The sequence below is a fragment of the Maylandia zebra genome, linkage group LG6 (assembly GCF_041146795.1).
Source record: "Maylandia zebra isolate NMK-2024a linkage group LG6, Mzebra_GT3a, whole genome shotgun sequence".
NCBI lineage: Eukaryota > Metazoa > Chordata > Actinopteri > Cichliformes > Cichlidae > Maylandia > Maylandia zebra.
The window spans coordinates 26,408,810-26,431,231 of NC_135172.1; the positions used below are offsets into that span (position 1 = coordinate 26,408,810).

Here is a 22,422-nt window from a genome sequence, read left to right on the forward strand (position 1 = left end):
ATAGCATACATGATGCTGCATCTGTGTCAGGTATAACTCACATTAGCTGCTCATTTATCATAAAGGAGATGAAAATAATAGAACTAACAGAGCCAGTCCATGGATGGGAAAGGGCTCTTTGGTGTGCAACTCCTTTGGCTGGCAGTTTTGTTGATCTGGTCATTGATATGCCAGGCTTCAAAGAGATGTTGAGTCTGTGCTTGTGCAGTCTGGGTAAGCTGTATGTATCTTTTTTTTCTTTGCAAAGTTAGTAACATAATGCTTTTTTTATTGGTTTCCTATTCCTGTGATAAGCTACAGTGACTAAAGTGCACAGCCATGATAGTGACTCCATGAGGCTGTACTGAAGAACTAAGATGAAAAAAGGTCAAATGAAAGTTTAAAAACTGCAATCTCAATCTGGACTCAAAAGTCCTATACTTGTGCAATAAGTTGATTATGCCAACCACCAGACGAAACTCCCTACATATACACCCTCCGTTGCTATTACTCATCATCATTTGATAATGAGTAACAACCAAAAAACAAAATGGCAATAAAATTGTAACAAATAAGTATGCCTGAGTAGTACCTACCACATGGGAACATGATAATAAATGGGCACCTGGTTCCAAATGTGATTAGAACAGGTCTTGTCCATGTGTCTGTATTTGACTCGGGGAGAGGGAAACTGTGCCACCAAGGATAATTGCAGGTATGGGTCAAAGTGATCCTGATGATATTTGAATGAAAGTGACTTTGACTTTAACCCATTCCAGCTTCCATTCAGGATGGAAGCTGGAATAAATTCACTGTCCTACAGAGAAACACATTACCGCGTGAATTAAAGAGCCCTACCAGAAAAAAAATCAATATTTAGATTAAAATGTACTGAACTTCTGCCAACAGTCTCAGTCTTGTCAATTATCGTGCAAATTACAAGATTATTTAAATAACTAACTTTTGAAGGGTAAATACGGTAAAGATACAAAGAAAGAGCTATTAGCTTCAGCATGGACAGATGTTTATTGAAAGGTTAGTATCAGTCAGCATTAAACGCACACACACACACCTACACACATAGATTTATATACTGCACTTATGCAAACATGTAAGTATGTACAGATTAGGATGCACAAGTTTAAGGAATAAAGTGAAGTAGCAGTTTAAAAATAGTTTGCGAAAGGAGCTCAAAGTGTCTCCTCATCATCACTTCCAGCAGAGGTTAAAGATAGTGTGTGACTTTGTTAGTGCATATGTGTGTGTGTGTGTGTGTGTGTGGGTGTGCGTGCATGCGTGCGTGTGTTCACAGAACACTCAGTCAGCTTGCTCATCATCACTTTCAGAGGTTGAAGAGACATTTTGTGTTAGTGTATATTTGTGTGTGCGTCTCTGTGTATGTGTGTGACACCGCTCTGCTCTGTATTCATGTCTCGTGCTGATTGCTCTAAATGAATCTTGCTTCAGCCTGCTGAGAGAGGGAGGGTGAGAGAAGAGAGAGGGAGAGGTGCAATGAGAGTTGGGGAGGGGAGAGAGCGAATGAAAGAAGGGAGACGAAAGAGAAGAGAGAAGAGTTAAGGGATGGATGAATAGATGAAAGCAGAGAGGGAAGGGCGGATTAGAAGGGGTGCAGGAGGACTGAAAAAGTGCATATAGCGGGGATTCTTCTCCCCCCCCCCAATCAGGTGCAATGCGGAAAAGGTGTTAAGATCTGCTGAATTTGCTTACCCATAAGCCTTAGCAGGCTGCGAATACAGTAGGTCACCACTCCTAGGAGAAAGTGTACTTACTGAGAAAGATGACAGATGAAGAAAAAAAACTTCTGAATTCCATTAAGCCTTTTCATCAGATAATAGCTTAAAGGCTGTTGGGAGCAATGACAATTAACAGTGTCAACACACCTGTCTATTACATGTATTTATTCAGTGTTGTCAAGTATGTCGCTGTGACTTTGCACAGCATCTGGCTGGGGTTATGAATAACTTCTTTTTTAACAAACATTTTTCTATATTTGTGTTTGCCCGAAACTTGAAATGGAAACATGGTGACATTAAGCATAGTTTTGAGATAAGTTTGAAGTTCCTATTACAAAAATAGTGCATCATCAATGCAAGACTTTATTCTTCAGGGTTAAATTGTAGTTCATGAGAATATAATTTAATTTTATCGATTAAATTCTTATTTAATCCATGCCAGCAATAAACACAACTAGTAAAAATTAGTAAAATTGTTATTAGTTCTGTGAAAACAAACATTGGAAAGAAACTCTGCTATATTGAAAGACAGCAGAATCAGCAAACACAGTGGTAAACAGCTGGCCTTATTTGTAGCTCTAGGAGTCCAGTCACTGTCTGGAACACTGAAATCTGCCTCCAGTTAGACTAGAAAACCCCCTCGAAGGTATTGTCTTTTGCATAAAATATCAGTCATGATGTTTCTCCACACATCCATGTCATCTGTAGCTATATACTGTGCTGCTCCCAGCAGCTGTGAAACTGTAAGACTGTAAAAAAAATCAGTAGGGCACAATTTACTGTGTACTTACACAATATCAACGGATGATGAGATCTTGGTGATGCCATTGCCCAGTGATGGAATCAGGTCAAAAATGTCATATTCTGTATCATGACTTTTGGGCAAGTTAAATAAAGATTAAAATCCTATTTCCTATCTCTGTGGCTGGGACCTCATGTTTTAGCTCCCAGGATGATCCAGGGGTCTATGGGTAGAACTGCAGCAGCTTCTGGAACTAATAATTTTACCTATAATTTAGATTTGAAAAAATCCCAATTTGCAATGCGTCTAGATGATATGAAGGCTATTTTCTTAATCAAAGAAATAATTTCTGATCATCCACTTTAGTTGCCAAGCAGTTTGGTGATGCTGAGCTGGCCAGGTTAAAAAATTTACTAGATTATTGATTTAGCAACTTCTTTCGCTTGTGTCAACAGCTCTTTCAACATTATAATCAGAGTTGCAGTGAAAAGATACAAAAAAGATAAGATAAGATAAAGTTCATAACTTGGAATTAACTCAAACTATTTTTTTCTGCTTAAACTCAATACTTTTGGTTAAATCCTGTAAATCAATGCTGAAAGTCTGCAATTCAATAATATCTTGATTGCTTGATTTACAACGTTATTGTCCAAAACCTCCGGATGGAAGACAAGAGGGGAAGGCTGGAGCATATCCCCGGTGTCACAGGGTGAGAGGCAAGGTGCACTCTGGACAGGTCGCCAGTCTGTCACAGGGCTCACAAAAAGGCAAAGACAGCCATTCACACTCAAATTCACACCTGCAGTCAATTTTACAGATTATAGAATCACCCATAAACCAAACCAAAGCATGTTTTTGGACTGTAAGAGGAAGCTGTAGTAACCAGAGAAAACCCAGGCAGTCACACGAAGAACTGTCAGAATCAAATCTTGTTTCAGAAAATAGTATTCAAAGGAATCACATCTTATTTTAACGAGTCATTATAAACTGCTTTCAGAATGAGGAAACCTTCAAACTGTGTACCTCACATTGTTTCATATAAAAAAAAGTTTTTTTTAACAAGAATTACCATTGCTATATATCAGTCAGTTAAACAGCAAGATTCACTCAGACTGTGGACTCCATTTCTTGAGCAGCTGTATTTCATTGGTTCATTCATCAAAGCCTGCTTCCTGTCCTCGGTCTCCCACCGGAACCAATTTGTTCATAACCCTATGAATTCTGGCACCCTCGCCCCCAATGAGGAGACAAGGACCGCTTCCTACATAATTAGTCTGTACCAGGCATTGCAGTCACAGTGACAAAAACACGACCTTATCCAGGATGGTCTGTAATTCTGGTTTGTGCTGAAGGAGGCACAGAGGGAGTTGGAAGGCACATAAAGGGGGGTGAAGGGGAATGATAAGGTATGAGCAAAAAGTGAGTGAAAGATTAAAAATTTGTTATAATTAGGTTGTACTGTTGAGGGACCAAGAAGAATGAGTCAGACAAAGGGGAAAAAAAGAAAAGGAAAATCAGGACAGGATACAATTAAAAAGGAAAAGGAAAAAAGCAAAGTATTGTGATGGGGAGCAGAGAATAGAACAGTGCATAAAAGGTAATCAAGGGTAGACAATGTTTACAAAATGTTTAGGAAAAAACACGTTTGGAGACAAACCAATTTTAAAATAAAGAGTCTGATCTCCTAAAACATACAGCCAGTTCCAAAAACATAAAGAAAATGTACTTCCACTGCACAAAACTGTATGTCTGAGGAAGTGTAAGGTGTAACAGATGGAAAGATATTGTCTGGTAAAATTCAGGATTTGTGGAATGGATTAAATCTGACAACTGAACTCAAACACTTCATAGCGATGACATTTCCACATGCAAACTATTGTTCTAGAAAGTCACTTTCAACTCATTCAAACTGTTTGATTCATTTATGGGATCCTGCAATTATATTTACTTATAGATCCGTGCTACTTTAACAGTGATCATGGTGAGTTCTCACAATAACCAAACCATGCATGTAAACCTTATTGAATCTGAACTATACTTGCTTTAGATAATAAGCTTTACTCTAAACTTTCATTTGTAGTAGCTGTCTGTGCCATACTGCATGGATAGATTAAAGCCAGCCAAATAAATGAAGGAATTATAACTAGCCAATATATACCTAGATATCACACTTAGCACTAATTACAGGTATACAAAGCACATTTTACAGAGAAAGCCAGTAGAGAAAAGCCATGTAAGAAAAAAGATTGAAAGTAATGATTTTGTGTTTGCTATGCAATGTTCTAAAAGACTGGATGAGATTTTAAAATAAGCAAAGCTCTGCTGTTGGTGTTTGAAGGTCTGAGGTGAAGGACAATATCTTACATGGAAGACTGTGCACAAAGAATTACAATTTTGGCTCACAATGACAGTAAAGATAGGATACACTAAGCTACACCTGCCCTCTTATTAAAACCTGCACATTCTCTCTATCAAGGCCTGGATGTGACGCACATCCAGGTAAATATGCACACAATAAAAAAAAAAACCCCCAAAAAAAACATGAGCATGCATGCATTGTGTACATATGGGCAAAATAAAGCCTGCTTCCTCGTTATGCTCCTCTAAAACATCAATGAATTAAAACTCTAATAATTAACAAGGCTGGAAAAGGTTAATAACCAACCTTATTAATTTTGGATTAAATGCGCGGTAATGAAATCAAAGGCCTGTGCTCAATAAACTGTTAAATGTTGCACTTCAGAAAAAAGTACACCATCTCCTTCTGATCTCACCCCGCAGCTGTTGTCTAATTGCTGGTGGAGGGCTTTTATTTTGTTTATTTTATTATTTATTTATTTTTAGAGAAAAGGGTAATTGGAAGAAAGGAACATCATGTGAAATGAGTGATGTTAAGCAATTGGCTGAGGAAGTTGCCTAAATCCTGTGCAGCGCAATTTAGTGACTTATTATCAAGATGACTCATGAGATGAACCAGAATGAAAAAAGGAAAACCAAAAGTTTTTTGAGAAGATTTAAGTGAGCTGCTGGAGGATATATCACGTATGTGTGTTTTGTGTATGTGCGTTCCTCTTCCTGTTTTCTTTCCCTTGGATGACTGAGTTTGATTGCAAAAGCTCTAATATTGTGAGTCACATTTTGTTGAAAATGCCACCCAGATAATTTGAAGATCTGTGATGTGCAATAAACATTTACACAACATTGTTAACATCTAATTTTGTTGAATAATGACATCCTGAATGACCAAAATGCCAATGAGATGTGATTAGGCAATCTACCCCAACCTGTCCTTTAAGATGACGTGCAAGATGACACAATGACTTACTCTTGCAGTTTGCAAGTTTATATTTGTTATAGACAAAATTAATACAAAATAGAAACATCTTTTGGATGCTTCAAAATAGTTAACAATCCAATTTATAATAAATCTAGTTGTGATGATTTGCATTGCAGAATTATATAATAAGGGAAGAGGAAAGATTATTAGATGGTTGGATGTACAGCCTTGGTCAAAAAAGAGTGGGCAGGGACCCAGTTGCTTGGTTTTTCAAAGCTTTTTTTATTCATGACCAAACTTTACTTTCATTTCACACATTGTGCTGTGTTTTGCTTGGTGCTCCTGCCTTAATTAATCATTGTGTGCAATCTACCTCTTCTATTCTACTAGTAAAATTGTGTTGCTTTCCTGAGAAAACCAGGATTTTTCTGTAAGACTGGTTTTCAGACTTTTGATGTCTCTTCCACTTTATCATTTACTTTAAATGACCAATTTACATATGACAAGCTGTTGGACAATATCACAAAATTCTATGAAAGTTTTTGTGTAAAAAAATGAGAGCAAATGTTTAATTGAATAAGTTATTTTCACAGTTTCCCCTCTGCCTTAAAAAGTCACTTAAAGTTAGGTGCATAATTATTTGGACAACCAGTATTTAGACAATGACACACGTTTTGTATTCTACCTCTGTGCACTCTGTACTTTCAGTCTCTGATTTTAACCCCGATATGTAGATGTGAATGAAAGGGTTTAAAGGAATAGAATTATAGCTTATTTTATACACACTGTAAAAAGAATAACCCTATTCAAATTAAAAAAAATGATGTCCAATTGTCACATCCAAAATATTTGACTTCATAGAATCCAAAATGAGTCACTTGATTTGACCTGATACTTTTATGTTGATATAAACAATATTACTAGACTTGACTGAAACTTTAAATTTTGCATTGATCCAAACTGATTTTTTTACATAGAACCATATTTTAATTATTGAACCAAGCTAATATATTGAAATTTAACCAACCTAATGTATTCACATCGAACCAAATTAACATGAACTAATATGTTTGTGTTGAAGCCAGGTAACTGATTTACATATATTCAAACTATATTTTTTACATTTCATTTTATTTCAGTTCAAAAATGCTCTGCATTTCCTATAAAAAAGACAGTTGGCCAACCAATTATTTCTAAATTATTTATTGTTCCAAACCATTTTAACTATAATCAATAGAGAGGATTAGTAATATACAGATTTAGTGCTACGGCAGAAATGATTAGAGAAATGTTTGTTTTATAAAACCTGCAACCTTTTGAAAACCAGTATAAAACCTGCAATCTTTTTAGAACTGGTATAAAACCTGCAACCTGTCTAAAACTGGCATAAAACCATTATAAAAATTCTTTTTAAACCAATTTGCCAGTACTCAAAAATGTTTATATGTGCACCTTGCCTGTACAATGTAAAAAAAAAAAATCTACACATGTATCAATGAAATCAACTTAAATCTCCCTTTCAAATGGGTGTTCTTATAATTTTTGAATGTAGAATATCACTGCAGGCCAACCAAGAAAAATAACCAAGCACACATGCACATGCACATACACATGCATGTGCACATACACATGCACACATGCATGCAAATGCGAATCTTAGAGGTCATCTTGTTAAAGTCAAGCTCCATCATAATCTTTTGAAGAGCCTCAAAGGTGAACCTGAATCCTCGTGGATATTCCATATTAAGAGCATAACAGAGTCCAAAGACCTTTGCCACTCCAGCTGCCACAGAAGGCAACTCATTCAGGACTTCCACACCATCAATGATTATCCCGATGTCTCGAGGCTGATGTAGGAGGCTTGAGTTGTCCCTGAAGACGAAGAGTGCCATGGTGGTACTCTGCAGCTCTTCCTCAGCTTCATCTTTCTGGGATATCTTGAGGTAAAATATGGAACAAAATGTACAAGTGAAGAACTGAAGTCTGGCACACCTGATAAATCTTTGACCATAATAACTACTATTTTGATAGTTGTTTGGTCACAGACTATTAGAACAATTATTTGACTAATCAGATTGTGAATTGCATAATCATTAAATTAAATCAATGGCGGAACATTTTCATAAATGTTCCACAAAGCCCAAGAAAAAAAAAAGAAAACAATACAGAACCCTAAGATATTAACTTGATGAGTTGATTAATCATTGCTGTCCTACATTAATCACTGCATTTAATAGCAGAGTTGTCAAATTTACATCAAGAGACTGCATCTCATGTAGAGACAGAACAGATATGGACATACCGTGTATTCTTTTATCAAGTCCTCAACACGTTCTCCAAGGTAGATAATGAGAGATTTAAGTATACACTCCCTCCTAATGTCAGCATCAGCATCCTGCAGGAACAGTTAAAATTGTTACTATGCAATATGGAGAGTATGCTGCGTGAGAGGAATTTTTTTTCACCTCTCTATCCTCATGAGGTGACTAATGCCCCTTTTCCACCGACAAATCGGCACGGTGCGCTTGAGAGCAGTTCAGTTTAGCGCGGATGAACTCGCTTGTTGTGGTGGAAACATAAAGCAGACGTAACTGGGAACAGGGGTGAACCCATCTGGCTATGAAAAGTCGTGTGCAAAAGTCTTTGTCCGCAACGTCACAGCCCGAAGAACAACAACAATCGCAATATATGTGTGTTTTTGTACTTTGCTCCGTCTGTGGTTCATTTTGATTGGTTTGATTTTTGGTTCTTGTGGAGGAAGTGGCCATGGTCCAAAGTCAATGGAGTATGGTTGCTGGGAGTTTTTTTTTAAAGCCTTTTGTGGGAGCGCTTCTATATCACATCACGTGGGCACCACACACACCCGGGCCAATCAGGTGTAAAGGCGGTGGAAAAGCGTCCGCAGGGGGCTAAAGCGAACTGAGCCACACCGTGTTCTGTCGGTGTAAAAGCGGCATATGCTTTCTTGTCCCTAAATAAAAGTTTATACGTATATATGTATGTATGTGTATCTGGCGAGTGAGAGTGAAAATGTGTCTCCAAAATAAATTTTGTTGTAGTTGTGCTCTGTACTTGTATAATGACAATAAATCTCTTCATTCATTCAAGAACAAAGCCCACACTTCCTTTCAACATTTTAAAAGGTCACAGCCATAATCACTGACGTTACCAAAATAAAACTGTAACAGGATACAAATTCTCATTAGATACAGCGGTTAAAATGCTAACTGTCATGTTAATAGTTAATTATATACACCCTACCTGATCAAGAAACTCTAGGATTATGGCAGTTTTTGCTTTGGTTGTCCCTCCTTTCTTTCTGATTATTTTAAGTAGCTGTTGGGAGTGCTTGTCCAGCTGGACCATGAATCTGGTTAGCAGGGGAACTGCAGTAACCCGCAGAAACTCTGCATTAATCTGTACATGAGTAGACAGTGTACAATACATTTTTTTAAAGACCAACTTCCAACAAGAAAAAGTCAAAACATAATTCCAATTTCCAAACTATGATAAAAGGCATTAGTATAAAAAAGTTAAAGTTATACCTCTTCCATCTGAAATAGACCTGGCCATCTTTCCAAGAGGTTCTTGATGTCAGGCTTCTTATCCACAACCTCTTTCCTCCTGAATTCGAAGGTCCTGGCCATCAACACACAGATATTTATATGAAGAGAGACAGAGACAAACGTGCGCGCACAAACACAAGCTTGTGTCTAGAAACCGCGAGCTCACCAGAAAAATTCAAACGAAGCGGAGCACAGAGTTATACTATGAATGTTATGAACTATGAACTTATGCTAGCTAGCTGTATCCACCACCGATGCATCGTGGTAACGCTAGGTAGTTAGTTAGTATACTGGTAAAAAACGGCTTTTTGCCTAACTTGCATTCCCGACTGTGATGGTCGGTTGCTGGTAACCAGTTCTACCGTCGCGCCGGATAGCTAGCTAGCTTGTAGCTAGCAGCTACAATCATGCAAAAATTGGGGGTGGCTGTCGACCCAGCTTAAATAGGGTTATTTTCTGCAATTTTGGTAATACAAATTATAAAAGCTTTTGTAACACACTTGGCTTTACTTACGTTTATTTTCAGATGAAATTAATCAAAGATGTGACATGATGTTTCCAGCAGCCATGCAGAATAAAAATGGGTCCCGGTCTATTTCTGGTGGGCGTGTTCAAGTGCAAATCACTTTGACTCAAATTAAAGATATTATCTGTTCAACATGAAAAGAAATATATTGTAACGACTGTGGGTTTGGGGAGCTGACTGGCTAAACTGCTCACTAGCTAAATGGCTAGCGGGGCGCTAGCAGCTATCACTAAACTTCGCAATGAATGGAGAGCGCTCGTGCCTCGTACACCGCATGACCCCGAGCGTCTCAGCAGCAGACTGGTAATCCCCGAATAATCCAGCAGGAGGCAGTAGTGGTTCACCACAGGCATTTATTCACCATCTTTTTCAACAACAACGTAACACTGCTGACACCGAACCCGTATCACGCTCCCACCACATAGAGTCGCGGTGTCAGCCAACCATGCCAATTCACCCCCCTCCACAGAACACACATCAACTTCACTGTGGCTTACATTAACATAACACTAACACAACATGCAAATCAAACACATATGAACTAGCAGAACGATAGAAAACACAGAGACAACACAATACCCAGAATGCACCTGGCTAACAACCCCAGCCAGGTCATTACACAGCCCCCTCCCAAAAAGGTTTAGTGTCCCCACAACCTTAACTGTCCACACTGTAGTCCAGCAAATGTCCGGGCCGGCGTCGAGTACGCTTCGGCCTCGACTGGGAATCCATGGCGCCCCAATCCGGGCCGGGCGTAGGGGGCGAGGAGTCCCCAGGCTGCACACCAGCCTGCGGGTTGGGGGCAAGCGGATGGTATGGCGCCAGCCGGTCCTTGTGTAGCACCACCCGCCTTCCCCGCCCCGGCATCCGGACTCTGAAGACCACCTCCGACAGCTGTTCCAGGATTTCGCCCGGGCCTTGCCAGTGGCTCATGAGCTTGGGGGTCAGCCCCCGCTTCCTCTGGGGGCAGAACACCCAGACCCGATCTCCGGCCCCCAGCATAGGACCGTGCGCACGGGTATCATACGCCCATTTCTGGCGGGCCCCGGCTCCCTCCAATGTCCGTCTTGCCAGTTGATGCACCGTGTGCAACCGCTCCCTGAGCCGCCGGAAGTAGTCCATCTCTGGTCCACCAGCAATCTCCAGCTCAGGGGGCGCTCCGAACACCAAGTCCACCGGGGTCCGGAGCTCCCTTCCGAACATCAACGCTGCAGGAGTACACTGACTTGACTCCTGCACTGCTGTTCGATATGCCCACAAGACAAGGGGCAGGTGTTGGTCCCAGTCCCTCTGATGTTGGCTGGTCAGGATGGCCAGCTGGGTGGCCAGCGTGCGGTTGAACCGCTCAACCAGACCATCGCTCTGAGGATGGAGGGGGGTGGTCCTCGTTTTTCTCACCCCCAGCCTCCGACACACTTCTCCCAGCACCTGGCTCTCAAAGTTCCTCCCTTGGTCGCTATGGAGCTCCTCCGGTACACCAAACCGCGTGAACATCTCATCCACCAGAGTCCGCGCCGTCGTCACCGCACTCTGATCCGGCACCGCGTACGCCTCTGGCCACTTTGAGAAATAATCCATCGCGACCAGGACATACCGGTTGCCGGCATCAGTAACAGGGAATGGACCCAGGATATCCACTCCGATCCGCTCCATTGGCGCCCCAACTAGGTATTGCTGCAATGGGGCATGGGAGCGCTGGCTGGGACCTTTCTGCGCCGTGCAGTCGTCACAGCAGTGGACGTGGATCTCCACGTCCTGACGACACCCCGGCCAGTAGAACCGCCGTCTCAGCCGTCGCAACGTCTTGCCATTCCCAAAATGGCCAGTACCTGCAGCCCCATGGACCCAGCGGAGGACCTCAGGCCGCAAGGCCCGGGGAACCAGGAGCTGGAGTATGTCGCCTCCCCCGTCTGGCGCTCGCCACCGCCGGTAGATTACACCGCCATGGAGCTCCAGGCTGTTCCACTGGGAGTACAGCGACTTTGTCTCGGGCCCTTGGGAAGACACGGCGGACCAGTCTGGCCGTGTCCCTGCCTCCATCCAGTCCCTCACCATCTCCAGCGCTGGATCGCTCACCTGGTGCTGCTGTAGCTCCGCCGCGGTGAAAGGTTCCTGCCCTTCATCCACACCCTCAGGTTCTGCTGCTGCCGATGTCGGACCCCGGTCCAGCTCCTCCATGCGCCTGCAGTACCGGCACTCATCCGCAGAACAGGGGTGCCTGGACAGGGCGTCAGCGTTGGTGTGTTGCCGCCCTGGTCGGTGCTGGGCCTCAAAGTCGTACTCTTGTAGTATTTCCAGCCACCGGGCCACCTGACCCTCTGGCTGGCGAAAGTTCAGCATCCAGGTTAGGCTGGCGTGGTCTGTCCTGAGCAGGAACTTAGTGCCCAGGAGGTAAGGTCGGAAGTGACGAACCGCCAGGACCACAGCCAACAGCTCACGCCGGGTAACACAGTAATTCCTCTCGGCCCGGCTGAGGCTGCAGCTGTAGTATGCCACCACTCGCTCCTCAGCCTCTCCCCTCTGGGAGAGCACCGCTCCGACCCCCACGTTGCTGGCGTCGGTGTCCAAAAGGAAAGGCTGGCTGGGGTCAGGATACGCCAAGACCAGGGCACTCACAAGGGCAGTTTCCAGCTGCTCGAAAGCCGTTGCACAGCCCTCCGTCCAACCAAACCGCTGACCCTTGTTTGTCAACTGATGCAAGGGGCTAGCGACGGTGGCAAAGTCTTTTACAAACCTCCTGTAATAGGAGGCCAGCCCCAGGAAGCTTCGTAGCTCGGCGACATTCGATGGGGTAGGCCAGTCCCCCACAGCAACCACCTTCTCGGGGTCAGTAGCCACCCCCTGTTTGCTCACCACATGTCCCAGGAACTTCACCTGGCGAGCAAGAAGGTTGCACTTGGCCGGGTTCAGCTTTAGTCCGGCCCCGCGGATGGCAGTCAGAACCTCTCGTAGGTTGGCCACGGCCTGTTCAAAGTCCTTAGCATGAGTCAGCAAGTCATCCAAATAGACCACGCAGCGGGCACGGGGAATGTCTTTGAGGACCCTTTCCATTAACCTTTCGAACGTGGCTGGTGCATTGCATAGTCCAAAAGGCATCACCTTAAACTGCCACAGTCCTTGCCCTATGGTGAATGCAGTCTTGGGCCGCGCCTCGGCAGTGAGCTCCACCTGCCAGTACCCACTGCGGAGGTCTAGCGAGCTGAACCAACTGGACCCAGCGATGTAATCCAGTGCGTCATCGATGCGAGGTAACGGGTAAGAGTCCTTGCGGGTGACCGCGTTCAGACGCCTGTAGTCCACACAAGGGCGCCACCCCCCTGTTTTCTTCCGCACCATAACCATAGGTGCGGCCCATGGACTATCCGAGGGTTCAATGACGCCATTAGCTGCCATCTCTTTTATCAGTCCCTCGGCAGCTTGGCGTTTGGCGAGGGGCAGGCGGTGGGGCCGCAGCCGGATTGGAGCAGCTGCTCCAGTGTCTATAGTGTGTTGCACCAGGCCCGTCCTTGTGCAGTCCTCTTCCCTGGCGGCAAAAGTGTCCATAAACTCTGCCAAGAGGCTCTGCAACTGCTCCTCTACTGCCGCGACAGTCTCAGGTGACGGGGAGACTGCCGAGCTAGGCGGCGACTCTGGCTGCGGGATGTTGGCCCTGCTTACGTCCACCCCCTGGGTCCTCTTCCGCACCCTTGCCGCCCTCGGCCCCTGGCTGTGGCATGGAGCTGCGGGGCATAAGGGCTTTGGAGGTGCTGGTGGGGTGGGGGTCTGTCCCTGGCTACCGCGGCCCACTTGAAGCTGCACGGTCTCAGCACCAAGGTGGATGGCAACTCCCGGTACATCGACCCGTGCCCCCCAGTGGGCCAGCAAGTCCAGTCCAACAATGCACTCGTCTGTTATGTCGGCAAGCCAGAACTCATGGTTCACACTGTTCGTTCCCACCACCACCTGCAGAGTCTTTTTCCCCGGCATCACAGTCTTTTCTCCTGTGACAGTGTACAACGCTGTGTGAGTAGGGGTCCAGTCTTTTGGCAATGAGCCACCCGTCTCCGGGAGCACCCCCCTTCGCAGCAAGCAGATGGTGGACCCCGTGTCTACCAGGGCCCGGCAAGACCGTCCATCAACTATACAGTCCAGGTACAGTCCACGGGTGGACCCACAGCGGCCCACCACGGGATGAGTGTCATGGAGAGGGTTTAACGATTGGGGTGGGGGTTCCCTCACTGTCCCACCCCGTGGCCGTTTCCCGTCGGTGATGTCACTCGGCTCCGAGGACTAGGTGCGGGACAGTTCCGGGCGAGGTGACCAGGTTCCCCGCACCGATAACAGCAGTCCGTCCGGCGCCTCCGACGTGGAACTGCCTCTGATTGGGCTCGTCTGGCCTCCTCCTCCTCATCCGACTGGGACGCGTTCATCTCTCGCTCGACCATCCTGGCCGATCGTCGGGTCCCTGGCTCACCCCGCAGCACCTCCTCAGCCCGCTCAGCCTCCCTCAGTGCCTCCTCCAGGTCTCGGGGGGATGACAGCCGGACATGCTGTCGCAGCCTCTCCGGTGTGAGGCCCCTCAGGAAGGCGTGGAGACCCAGCTCCTCTCGTGCCGCTCCTGGGAATGTCGGGTAGCCCCGTCGGGCATAGAGGCGGACGTCCGCAGCAAAGGACCCCAGGCTCTCTCCCTCGCGTTGGCGTCGGCAAGCCAGCTCCTCCCTGCTCTGTTCGGCTGGTGGTCTCTGTCCAAACCGTCTGCCGAGCGCCGTGGTCAAGGCCCGGAGGTCGCGCTGCTCCTCTGGGGGCAGGTCCAGCAGAACCTGGAGTGCTGGGCCCTCCAGTGCAAGCGCCAGGTGGGTGGCAGTCTCTTCTTGACCCCACCCATTGTGAGTGGCAGCCAGCGTGACTTGGGCCAGATACGGCTCCAGCTGCGTCGCCCCAGTGTAGTGCTGTAGCTTAGCAGCCGTCCTGCCAGGAAGCTGTGGTGCGGCCCCAGGAATCCCCTCCCGTCGCAGGGAGAGCAGGGGGTGGCTGTTCCGGGGCGCGCTGTGGCCCTCTGGCCGCCCCAGCTCGGGTCTTCTCCGCTGGGTCTCGGCAGCCATGCTTTCCAGAAGCGAGCTGTTGTCTCGGATTACACGCTCTAATTCGCCTATGGTCGGCTCCATAGTGTCTGCTAGACACTCATGAATCCCACTTCTGACACCAATTGTAACGACTGTGGGTTTGGGGAGCTGACTGGCTAAACTGCTCACTAGCTAAATGGCTAGCGGGGCGCTAGCAGCTATCGCTAAACTTCGCAATGAATGGAGAGCGCTCGTGCCTCGTACACCGCATGACCCCGAGCGTCTCAGCAGCAGACTGGTAATCCCCGAATAATCCAGCAGGAGGCAGTAGTGGTTCACCACAGGCATTTATTCACCATCTTTTTCAACAACAACGTAACACTGCTGACACCGAACCCGTATCACGCTCCCACCACATAGAGTCGCGGTGTCAGCCAACCATGCCAATTCACCCCCCTCCACAGAACACACATCAACTTCACTGTGGCTTACATTAACATAACACTAACACAACATGCAAATCAAACACATATGAACTAGCAGAACGATAGAAAACACAGAGACAACACAATACCCAGAATGCACCTGGCTAACAACCCCAGCCAGGTCATTACAATATGTTTTGAGAGAAATCAAAAACTTTGCGTTGTGTCCTTTGTACAGATATTTAGTTTCATCCAAATCAAAAGTGGTATTTTAAAATGCAAAAAGAAAGGGTTTCACAATCAAATCAATGATTTTATTCTGTTTTGAATGGCACTTATTAGATTGAATGAATGACTGCATGTTAGACTTTTTTCAGTGCACAGTACCCTATTTTCAGACTTACAGGTGACTGGACGAATGACTGAAAAATGATTTCATGCCCAGGTTTGTTGTTCTATAATTATTCCATGATTGTCCTATATATTTAAAATGAATAACTTACAAACATTTAATGCAACAAGTAAATGCTAAAGAAATAATGCCATACTTTTGGTAAACCATTTCAATTAATGCTGAAAGTTTGCACTTCAGCACATTTTCTCAATGTTTAGATGTATCTTTGGAAATAATAAAAACAGTTCAATGATTTGCTTGTTTTTGTCATTTTCAAAGATGCAGTCGATGAACTTGAGATTAAAAATCAACTGATTTAAAATATTAACTGGAATCAACATCTGTTCAATTATGACAACCTTACAGCTTTGTCAGCTCTTGATTTAACTCAAAAAAAATTATAGGCCACCCTTTGCACCATAGCCAGTCAATCAGTGCTTTCAATACAGTGTTTGATTTTAAGCATCAAGAAATTATAATTATTTTATGAACATTTGCATATAATAAGAACTGATTGTTTCTGGTTTCAAGATTGTAAGCCTGGTATGTTCATCTTTTTATTACAGCAAGACAAGAGTAGCTGATAAGGTAAAGTTTCGTCATATTATGGTATTCTGGTGCATTAATAAAAAAATTTTAAAAAAAAAGGTTACCTGTATTAAGAAGGTAAGGATGTTTTTTTCACCCCACTACAGCACATTAACTGCTTTAAACAATAAAGACTGTATAGCTGTACAGTAATATTTTGAAACAGATCATATGACTGCTAAGCAGTACCAGATAAAATAAAAATGTTAACTTACAGTTTACTTTAATAAGTGCATGGGCAAGGAAACAAACCTTTGTTACAATTTGTATTGTTGTTATAATAACAGAAAAAAATGTTAAAATAATTGAATACACAATGGAGATACACAATAAGTTCCCAACCTATCATGAGATTGAGAATAAGTAGCAAATCACTCCATGCACATCCACGTTTGTGTGTCAAATGAATATTGAAACGGAATTATGTTCAGCACATGGTTCATGAAATGAAAATGTGTGGTGATAATACAAAATTACATACAGAGTAACAATAAGTTTCTTAGACATTCAAGCAACTGTTAAACTTGATTTAACATTTTAATGAGTAAAGAAATGCTAAGGACATTCGGTATAATATTGTGGGTATATTACAGTGCTGGTACAGTGTGGGAACATTTGTTAATCATGCTAATCCACTGACGGATCACCAGCAATTGACCTAGTGTGCTTTTCTATAAATGTGTAAGATGTCTAATGCAGTTTCTTTTTACAGTAATTGTACAGTAAGTCCTTAGATCCTTCAAAGGTTCTGTTATTGCACCAGCAGCCATTTGTGAACATTTTACTAACTGCACACTAAATTGCACAGTAACAATTGAAAAGATGATACTCAAACTCAGCATCTCAGGGTTTTTTTTTTTGTTTTTTGTTTTTTGTGTGTTCCTCTTATTGCATTTTATGTATAAGAAAATCACTCAGCTGGAAGCAAGTCAATTCATCTTAGATTAGTAAAATAAATCAAATCCCACTGGCATGGTAAGGAAAAATCTACAATCATAATTCTACTTAAAATCTTAAAACTACACATCAACCAAAGATTTAATTGTATTTGGGTTTGTTGGAATAAATGAATAAATCAAACTGGCAATTTAGTCTGACTGTCAACACCAAATATGGTCAAAAGTTCTATAAACTACTGCACCATCTTTGCTGGGCTTTGTCTCTGCAGAAATATTTCTTTCTATAATGGAATAAAATGTCTATTCATTAGATGCAGAGAAAATGAATCATTGTTCTACTGAATGCAGGGAACACAGTGCAGCTTGGCAATGTATGAAATGTTTAGATTTATTAAAGGTGCCTTTGTTATATCGCAATAAGTTTTATGACTCATCAGTACTTGTTTCTTTCACAAGTTGAAATGAACAAAATCCCCCCGGGTCAGATCTTAGTTATTTAGTTAGTGCATTGCTGAATAACAGGAGGTTTAAATTTTAACATTAAATATGGCTTACTTGACTCAGGAGAACCTTTCTTCGTTAATGCCCAATCACTTAAGTATCAAAATGGTTTTTTTTGTGAGCCTCTGTCAGTTATCTGTGTGAGTTATTTTCGCTTCACCTGTTTTTGTTGGTTTACTGTTAAGATATTAGAGCTTGCTTTGTTTCTGAGGATGCTAGAGGGAAAAATCTAATGAAATTCATTTTTGTGGTCTTTGAAAAACAACTTCCACGGGCTTGAAAATTGCTTGTGCTTGGTAATCCATCACAATAAACAGAAAGTCTTAATTTGATTTTGTTACAGTTGCTACGTTATTGTTCTTTCATTGGGAGTTGTTTTCATAGTATTTCACACCTACAGTGTGCTTACTGTCAATCAGAAGGAACTGCAACTCTTCACCAGAAAGTAAATCCCTCAGAATATTTTAACTTGATTTCAAATCTGCCTCTTTTTATTTATTTATTTTTAGATTCATAAACAGAACCCCAAAAATGGCCCGAGTTTGTTTTTATCCCCCAAAAATCTCTGCTTTTGGAGTCAGTTGTGAAACACTGTCACTCAATATCTTTTAAAAATGCCAGTTATCTTATATTGTCATGTAGAATGTGTTCTTCATAAGCACAGAAATGAAATTAAAACCAAACAGAGACCGAGCCCCGTATGCTGTGTGTGGGCGTAATGTATATCAGTTACAAAATACAAAACATTTAGATGCAGTATTTCGGTGAATGATTGTGTCAAAAACAGAAGCTCATATGCACACACCTCAGGTTTTCTACCTCCCACTGCAACTTTCCTAAACATAGAGTTTTTTATCCCTGACAATACTTTCCCTCAATCAACACAAAAGGTTGATGACACCGCGGCTGACTCAGCCAGACGGTGGAAATCTTCATTGTGCTAATTAGATCTTTCGCTGTCTGTTAAAGACTTTTATCTCTCCCACATCTCCATGCCCATCTAATCTGGCCTTATCTCCAGGCTCCATCTCAAGGTGATTGCTGCCATGGAGTTAAAAGGAACTCTATTGTCTGAGCAGAAATAGTGTCTCATTTCCCCTCAGTCAAACTTGTCTAAAGTCATACTTCACAATTGTTTGTGTGTGTGTGTGTGTGTGTGTGTGTGTGCGTGTGTGTGCGTGTGTGTGTGTGTGTGTGTGTGTGTGCGTGTGTGTGTGTGTGGGGGGGGGGGGGGGTCTATTTGAATGTGTATGTGTATTGCTGTCATCACCCTGTGGAAAATTCCCCGAATTGGTACAAAATGTCATTTTGTGACTGCAGGCCAACATGCAGCAAACAAAACCAGACACACACATGGAGGCGCACACAATAAAGTTAAATAAAAACACAGCTGGCTTGTTCAAACCCTAGACAATTGGTTTTGTTGCAGGATAAACATTTTTATTCAGTGCCACTACCAGCTGTGTTCAGGTCGTTTTCATAGTGCTTATACACTTTTCTATTCACATTTGGTTTGTTACATTTGGAGCACCTCAGGGACTCAAATGCCTGGTTTCTGCTCAAGCAAACATTTCTGTGAAAAAAGCATCCAGATGACTTGGATGAGGCGATTTTACTGTGTGTTGACACTGCAATGAGCATCCATTTCAGACAGCTGAACACATGAGACAAGCTCTAAAGTGGTGGCCATGGATCCCGTGTTTGAAGGGAAGCAAGGGAAAGATGCCTGCAGCTTTTCTGTTGGCCAACAGTCTGGCAGGAACAACACATATAAAATCTGCCTGCTGCTGCATCTCTCCACCAGAACTTCAGGAGGCAACTTCATAATCACTGCAGTCAGGTTCTGCTGCAGAATGGCATGTGAGATCTCTATTTCCTTTAGCAGTATGTTTTGCTTCCACACTCATGCTGAATAGTGTAAAGACATGGATCGTTCTGTGCACAAACTATAAAAAACAATAATCAAAGTGTTTGCACCAAAGCTGCCCTGCATGCTTTCATGATGATAGTCAAGTCACAGCGCTTCCAAGCTGACTCTACATTTCTCATCATGTTCTCAATAAATATCATTTTGTAATGTATATTCATTTAACTGAGACAAACAAGTATTGAAAGTTGTCAAGTCTTTTCCCCAGTTATACGTTGGCATTTCATTATATAGCTGCTTGAGACACTATGTATACCTACAAAAGTGCTAGTCTTTTTCCAGTTTTGACTGCACAATTAAATCTTCAGTTTTTCTGAAGGATTTTCTATCAGGTGGCTGAAAGAATTGCACAGTGTGTGTGAGGCTTAGAAGGAGCCAATCTAAACACAACTTTTAATTATTCTATAGCCACCACATTCTGCAATCAACATTTAACTCATAATAGTAAGCTAAAGAGAAAACTTGCCTATATCCAGTTGGAAAAACAAAAAAAAAAGGAAAGGAAAAGAAAAGAAAAGAAAAGAAAACCAAGACACAAGAAACACTTTGTTAAACCTTTTTTATTTGGTCACAGTAATTTTACAGTGCAATGAATTCTACCCTTTTTTGGGCAAAGACACAGACTTAATTAAGCCAAATTCATCCAGTTTGGCTGTGAAGTTGCTATTACCCCTGTAATGAATCTGTAATGTAAACTGAACGTAAGACATTGTGTCAGCATTGCGCAGTCTGTCTGTGTACAGTGTAAACAAGGGCCCAGCAGTCTGAAAGTCTTATATGGTAGAAACTGGGTGGTATTGAAGCATGTAGGAGCATTTTTGTTTTTTTTAAACATTTAAAATGATCACCATCCTAAGGTTGCATATGAAGACAAGCGTGTTAAGAATGGTAACATATTAAAACTGACTAATTATTTCTTCATGGCTTCTACACTGTAACATCTTAAATTCAGTACATTAAGTGATTATTTAACAGTTAAAGGTCGTGGAAGCATTTAAAGTACACAACTCTTCACATAATATATTCTCCGTTTCATTAAGAGTGATACAATTTGCTTTCTTGCTGAAACAACAGATGTGAAAGCAACTACTTAAGGACAACTTTTCTTTCTAAATTTTCAACTGTTTTAGCCTTTTTTAAGCTTTTCATCTGTATTTTTTAAAACAAATGTTGGCATTTGAGATGTATTATAAATCATTTGCAGATATATTAATAAAGTGTGCTGCCATTTTATTAATTTTCTTGGAAGATACTGCAGTAATTCAAAATTCTAAATGTTTTAACATAAGTTTGTAGTCTTAAGTTACATACAACATCTACCTATAATGCACAAGAAAGAAACCAGACAATAATCAGCCCATGCAACTCAATGGTTTGCATCTATGTATGTATAATGACTTTTATGCCAGGGTAGCACTTCTACAAAGTACTTTACGATATGCTTCTCATTCACAAATCTCACTACAGACTTGCTGTCATGAGTAACTTGTTGTTCTGGGTACGGACATTTCAGCACATAATTTGAACCACTACCCCTGCATGTAGTGATAACTCACTCTACTACCTAACCCACACCTGGAGTGTCTGTGGAAAAAATTTAAAGGACAGACTTAAAGATTAATATTAAACGCACAGTTGTGAGCCTCAGTATGCAATATCCATGCATCACCATTAATTATACTCACAGTGAAAGACACATGTGTCACTGTCTTTAATACACTCAGGGTCTTATTTTTAAAAGCCAAACCTTTTTCTTCATCAAAGTTTCTCTTCTTTTCCTATTTTACTCTGATATAGTATTCTCCCATGACAATATGCTTGTAGAGTTAGATGTAAGATATGACACATTCAAAGACTGATTGTGTGGGAATGTGCTCATATGCATGTGTGCTTTGCAGGGACTCTCTTGCTTTGATAGTCTATAATAAATCCTAAGTAACTTAAAAGCCCACCTATTCCAACACAATTTTAGAAACATGTACTGTGTAATTTAAATATTTTTTATTAAATACATTAAGGATTGTTGTTGCCAGAGTAACTGCTACCTCAACCACTGTCATAATTTCATACAACACAGTAATGTTTCTGACATTCCTAACATGATCTGTGGTATATAGTAGCATATGTGTTTAAAAGCATTAAGTAATTACTGCCTCACAACCAGAAATACTAATTAGTTCTAATCAGTGATTTATTTTATTTTACATCACAGGTGTTCTGACAGAGTTCATTTCTCCAGATGCAACTGTATAAAATGGGGGGGGAATTGGAAGTGGAAGAGTTTACTTTTTATAAAAGCACTTTGACAGTTTCACAGTTATGGTCTAGAAGATGATAATTATTGCTGTATCTAGGGAGTGTTATACTCACAGTATAACATATAACTGCATTCAATAAGGGAACGTTAATCTGCGAAGAAAGGAGGCATCTGCTGCTAGCACACGTTTGCAACACTTGCAAATTATGTTCAGGTGATTTGTCTAAATGTAAATCTTCAATTGGCTGTGAAACCATTTCCTATGAATATTAATGTGGCATATATGTGAGATAATGACCTTTCTTTACAGATAGCAAATTAATCATTCTGTCATAACAAAAAGCAACAATGTCACAGTCAAATCACTGACGTACTGATGTGAGACTTGAAAGCTGATCTGTTAAAATCTTTACTTATATTATTATTTGAAAGTACTAGTCAGAATATAACCTAGCTATAAAATTGTGTAAAATTGCTTTTTTTTTAAAACTTGTTTTTAGGGTGCCTAATCCTAGTGAAAGTCTTCATAGCACCCAAAATCCTCA

General features: G+C 42.1%; 1 long non-coding RNA gene across 1 annotated transcript; it reads right to left on the reverse strand.

Annotated features, from left to right (window-relative positions):
- Window positions 1-6,964: 6,964 nt before the first annotated feature.
- LOC143419186 (uncharacterized) lies at window positions 6,965-9,955 on the reverse strand. The gene is made up of 4 exons (XR_013099162.1): window positions 9,833-9,955; window positions 9,298-9,391; window positions 8,055-8,147; window positions 6,965-7,689 (listed from the first exon to the last, which is right to left on the reverse strand). It is a non-coding gene; the product is annotated as an uncharacterized LOC143419186 (long non-coding RNA).
- Between the last annotated feature and the right edge of the window lie 12,467 nt (window positions 9,956-22,422).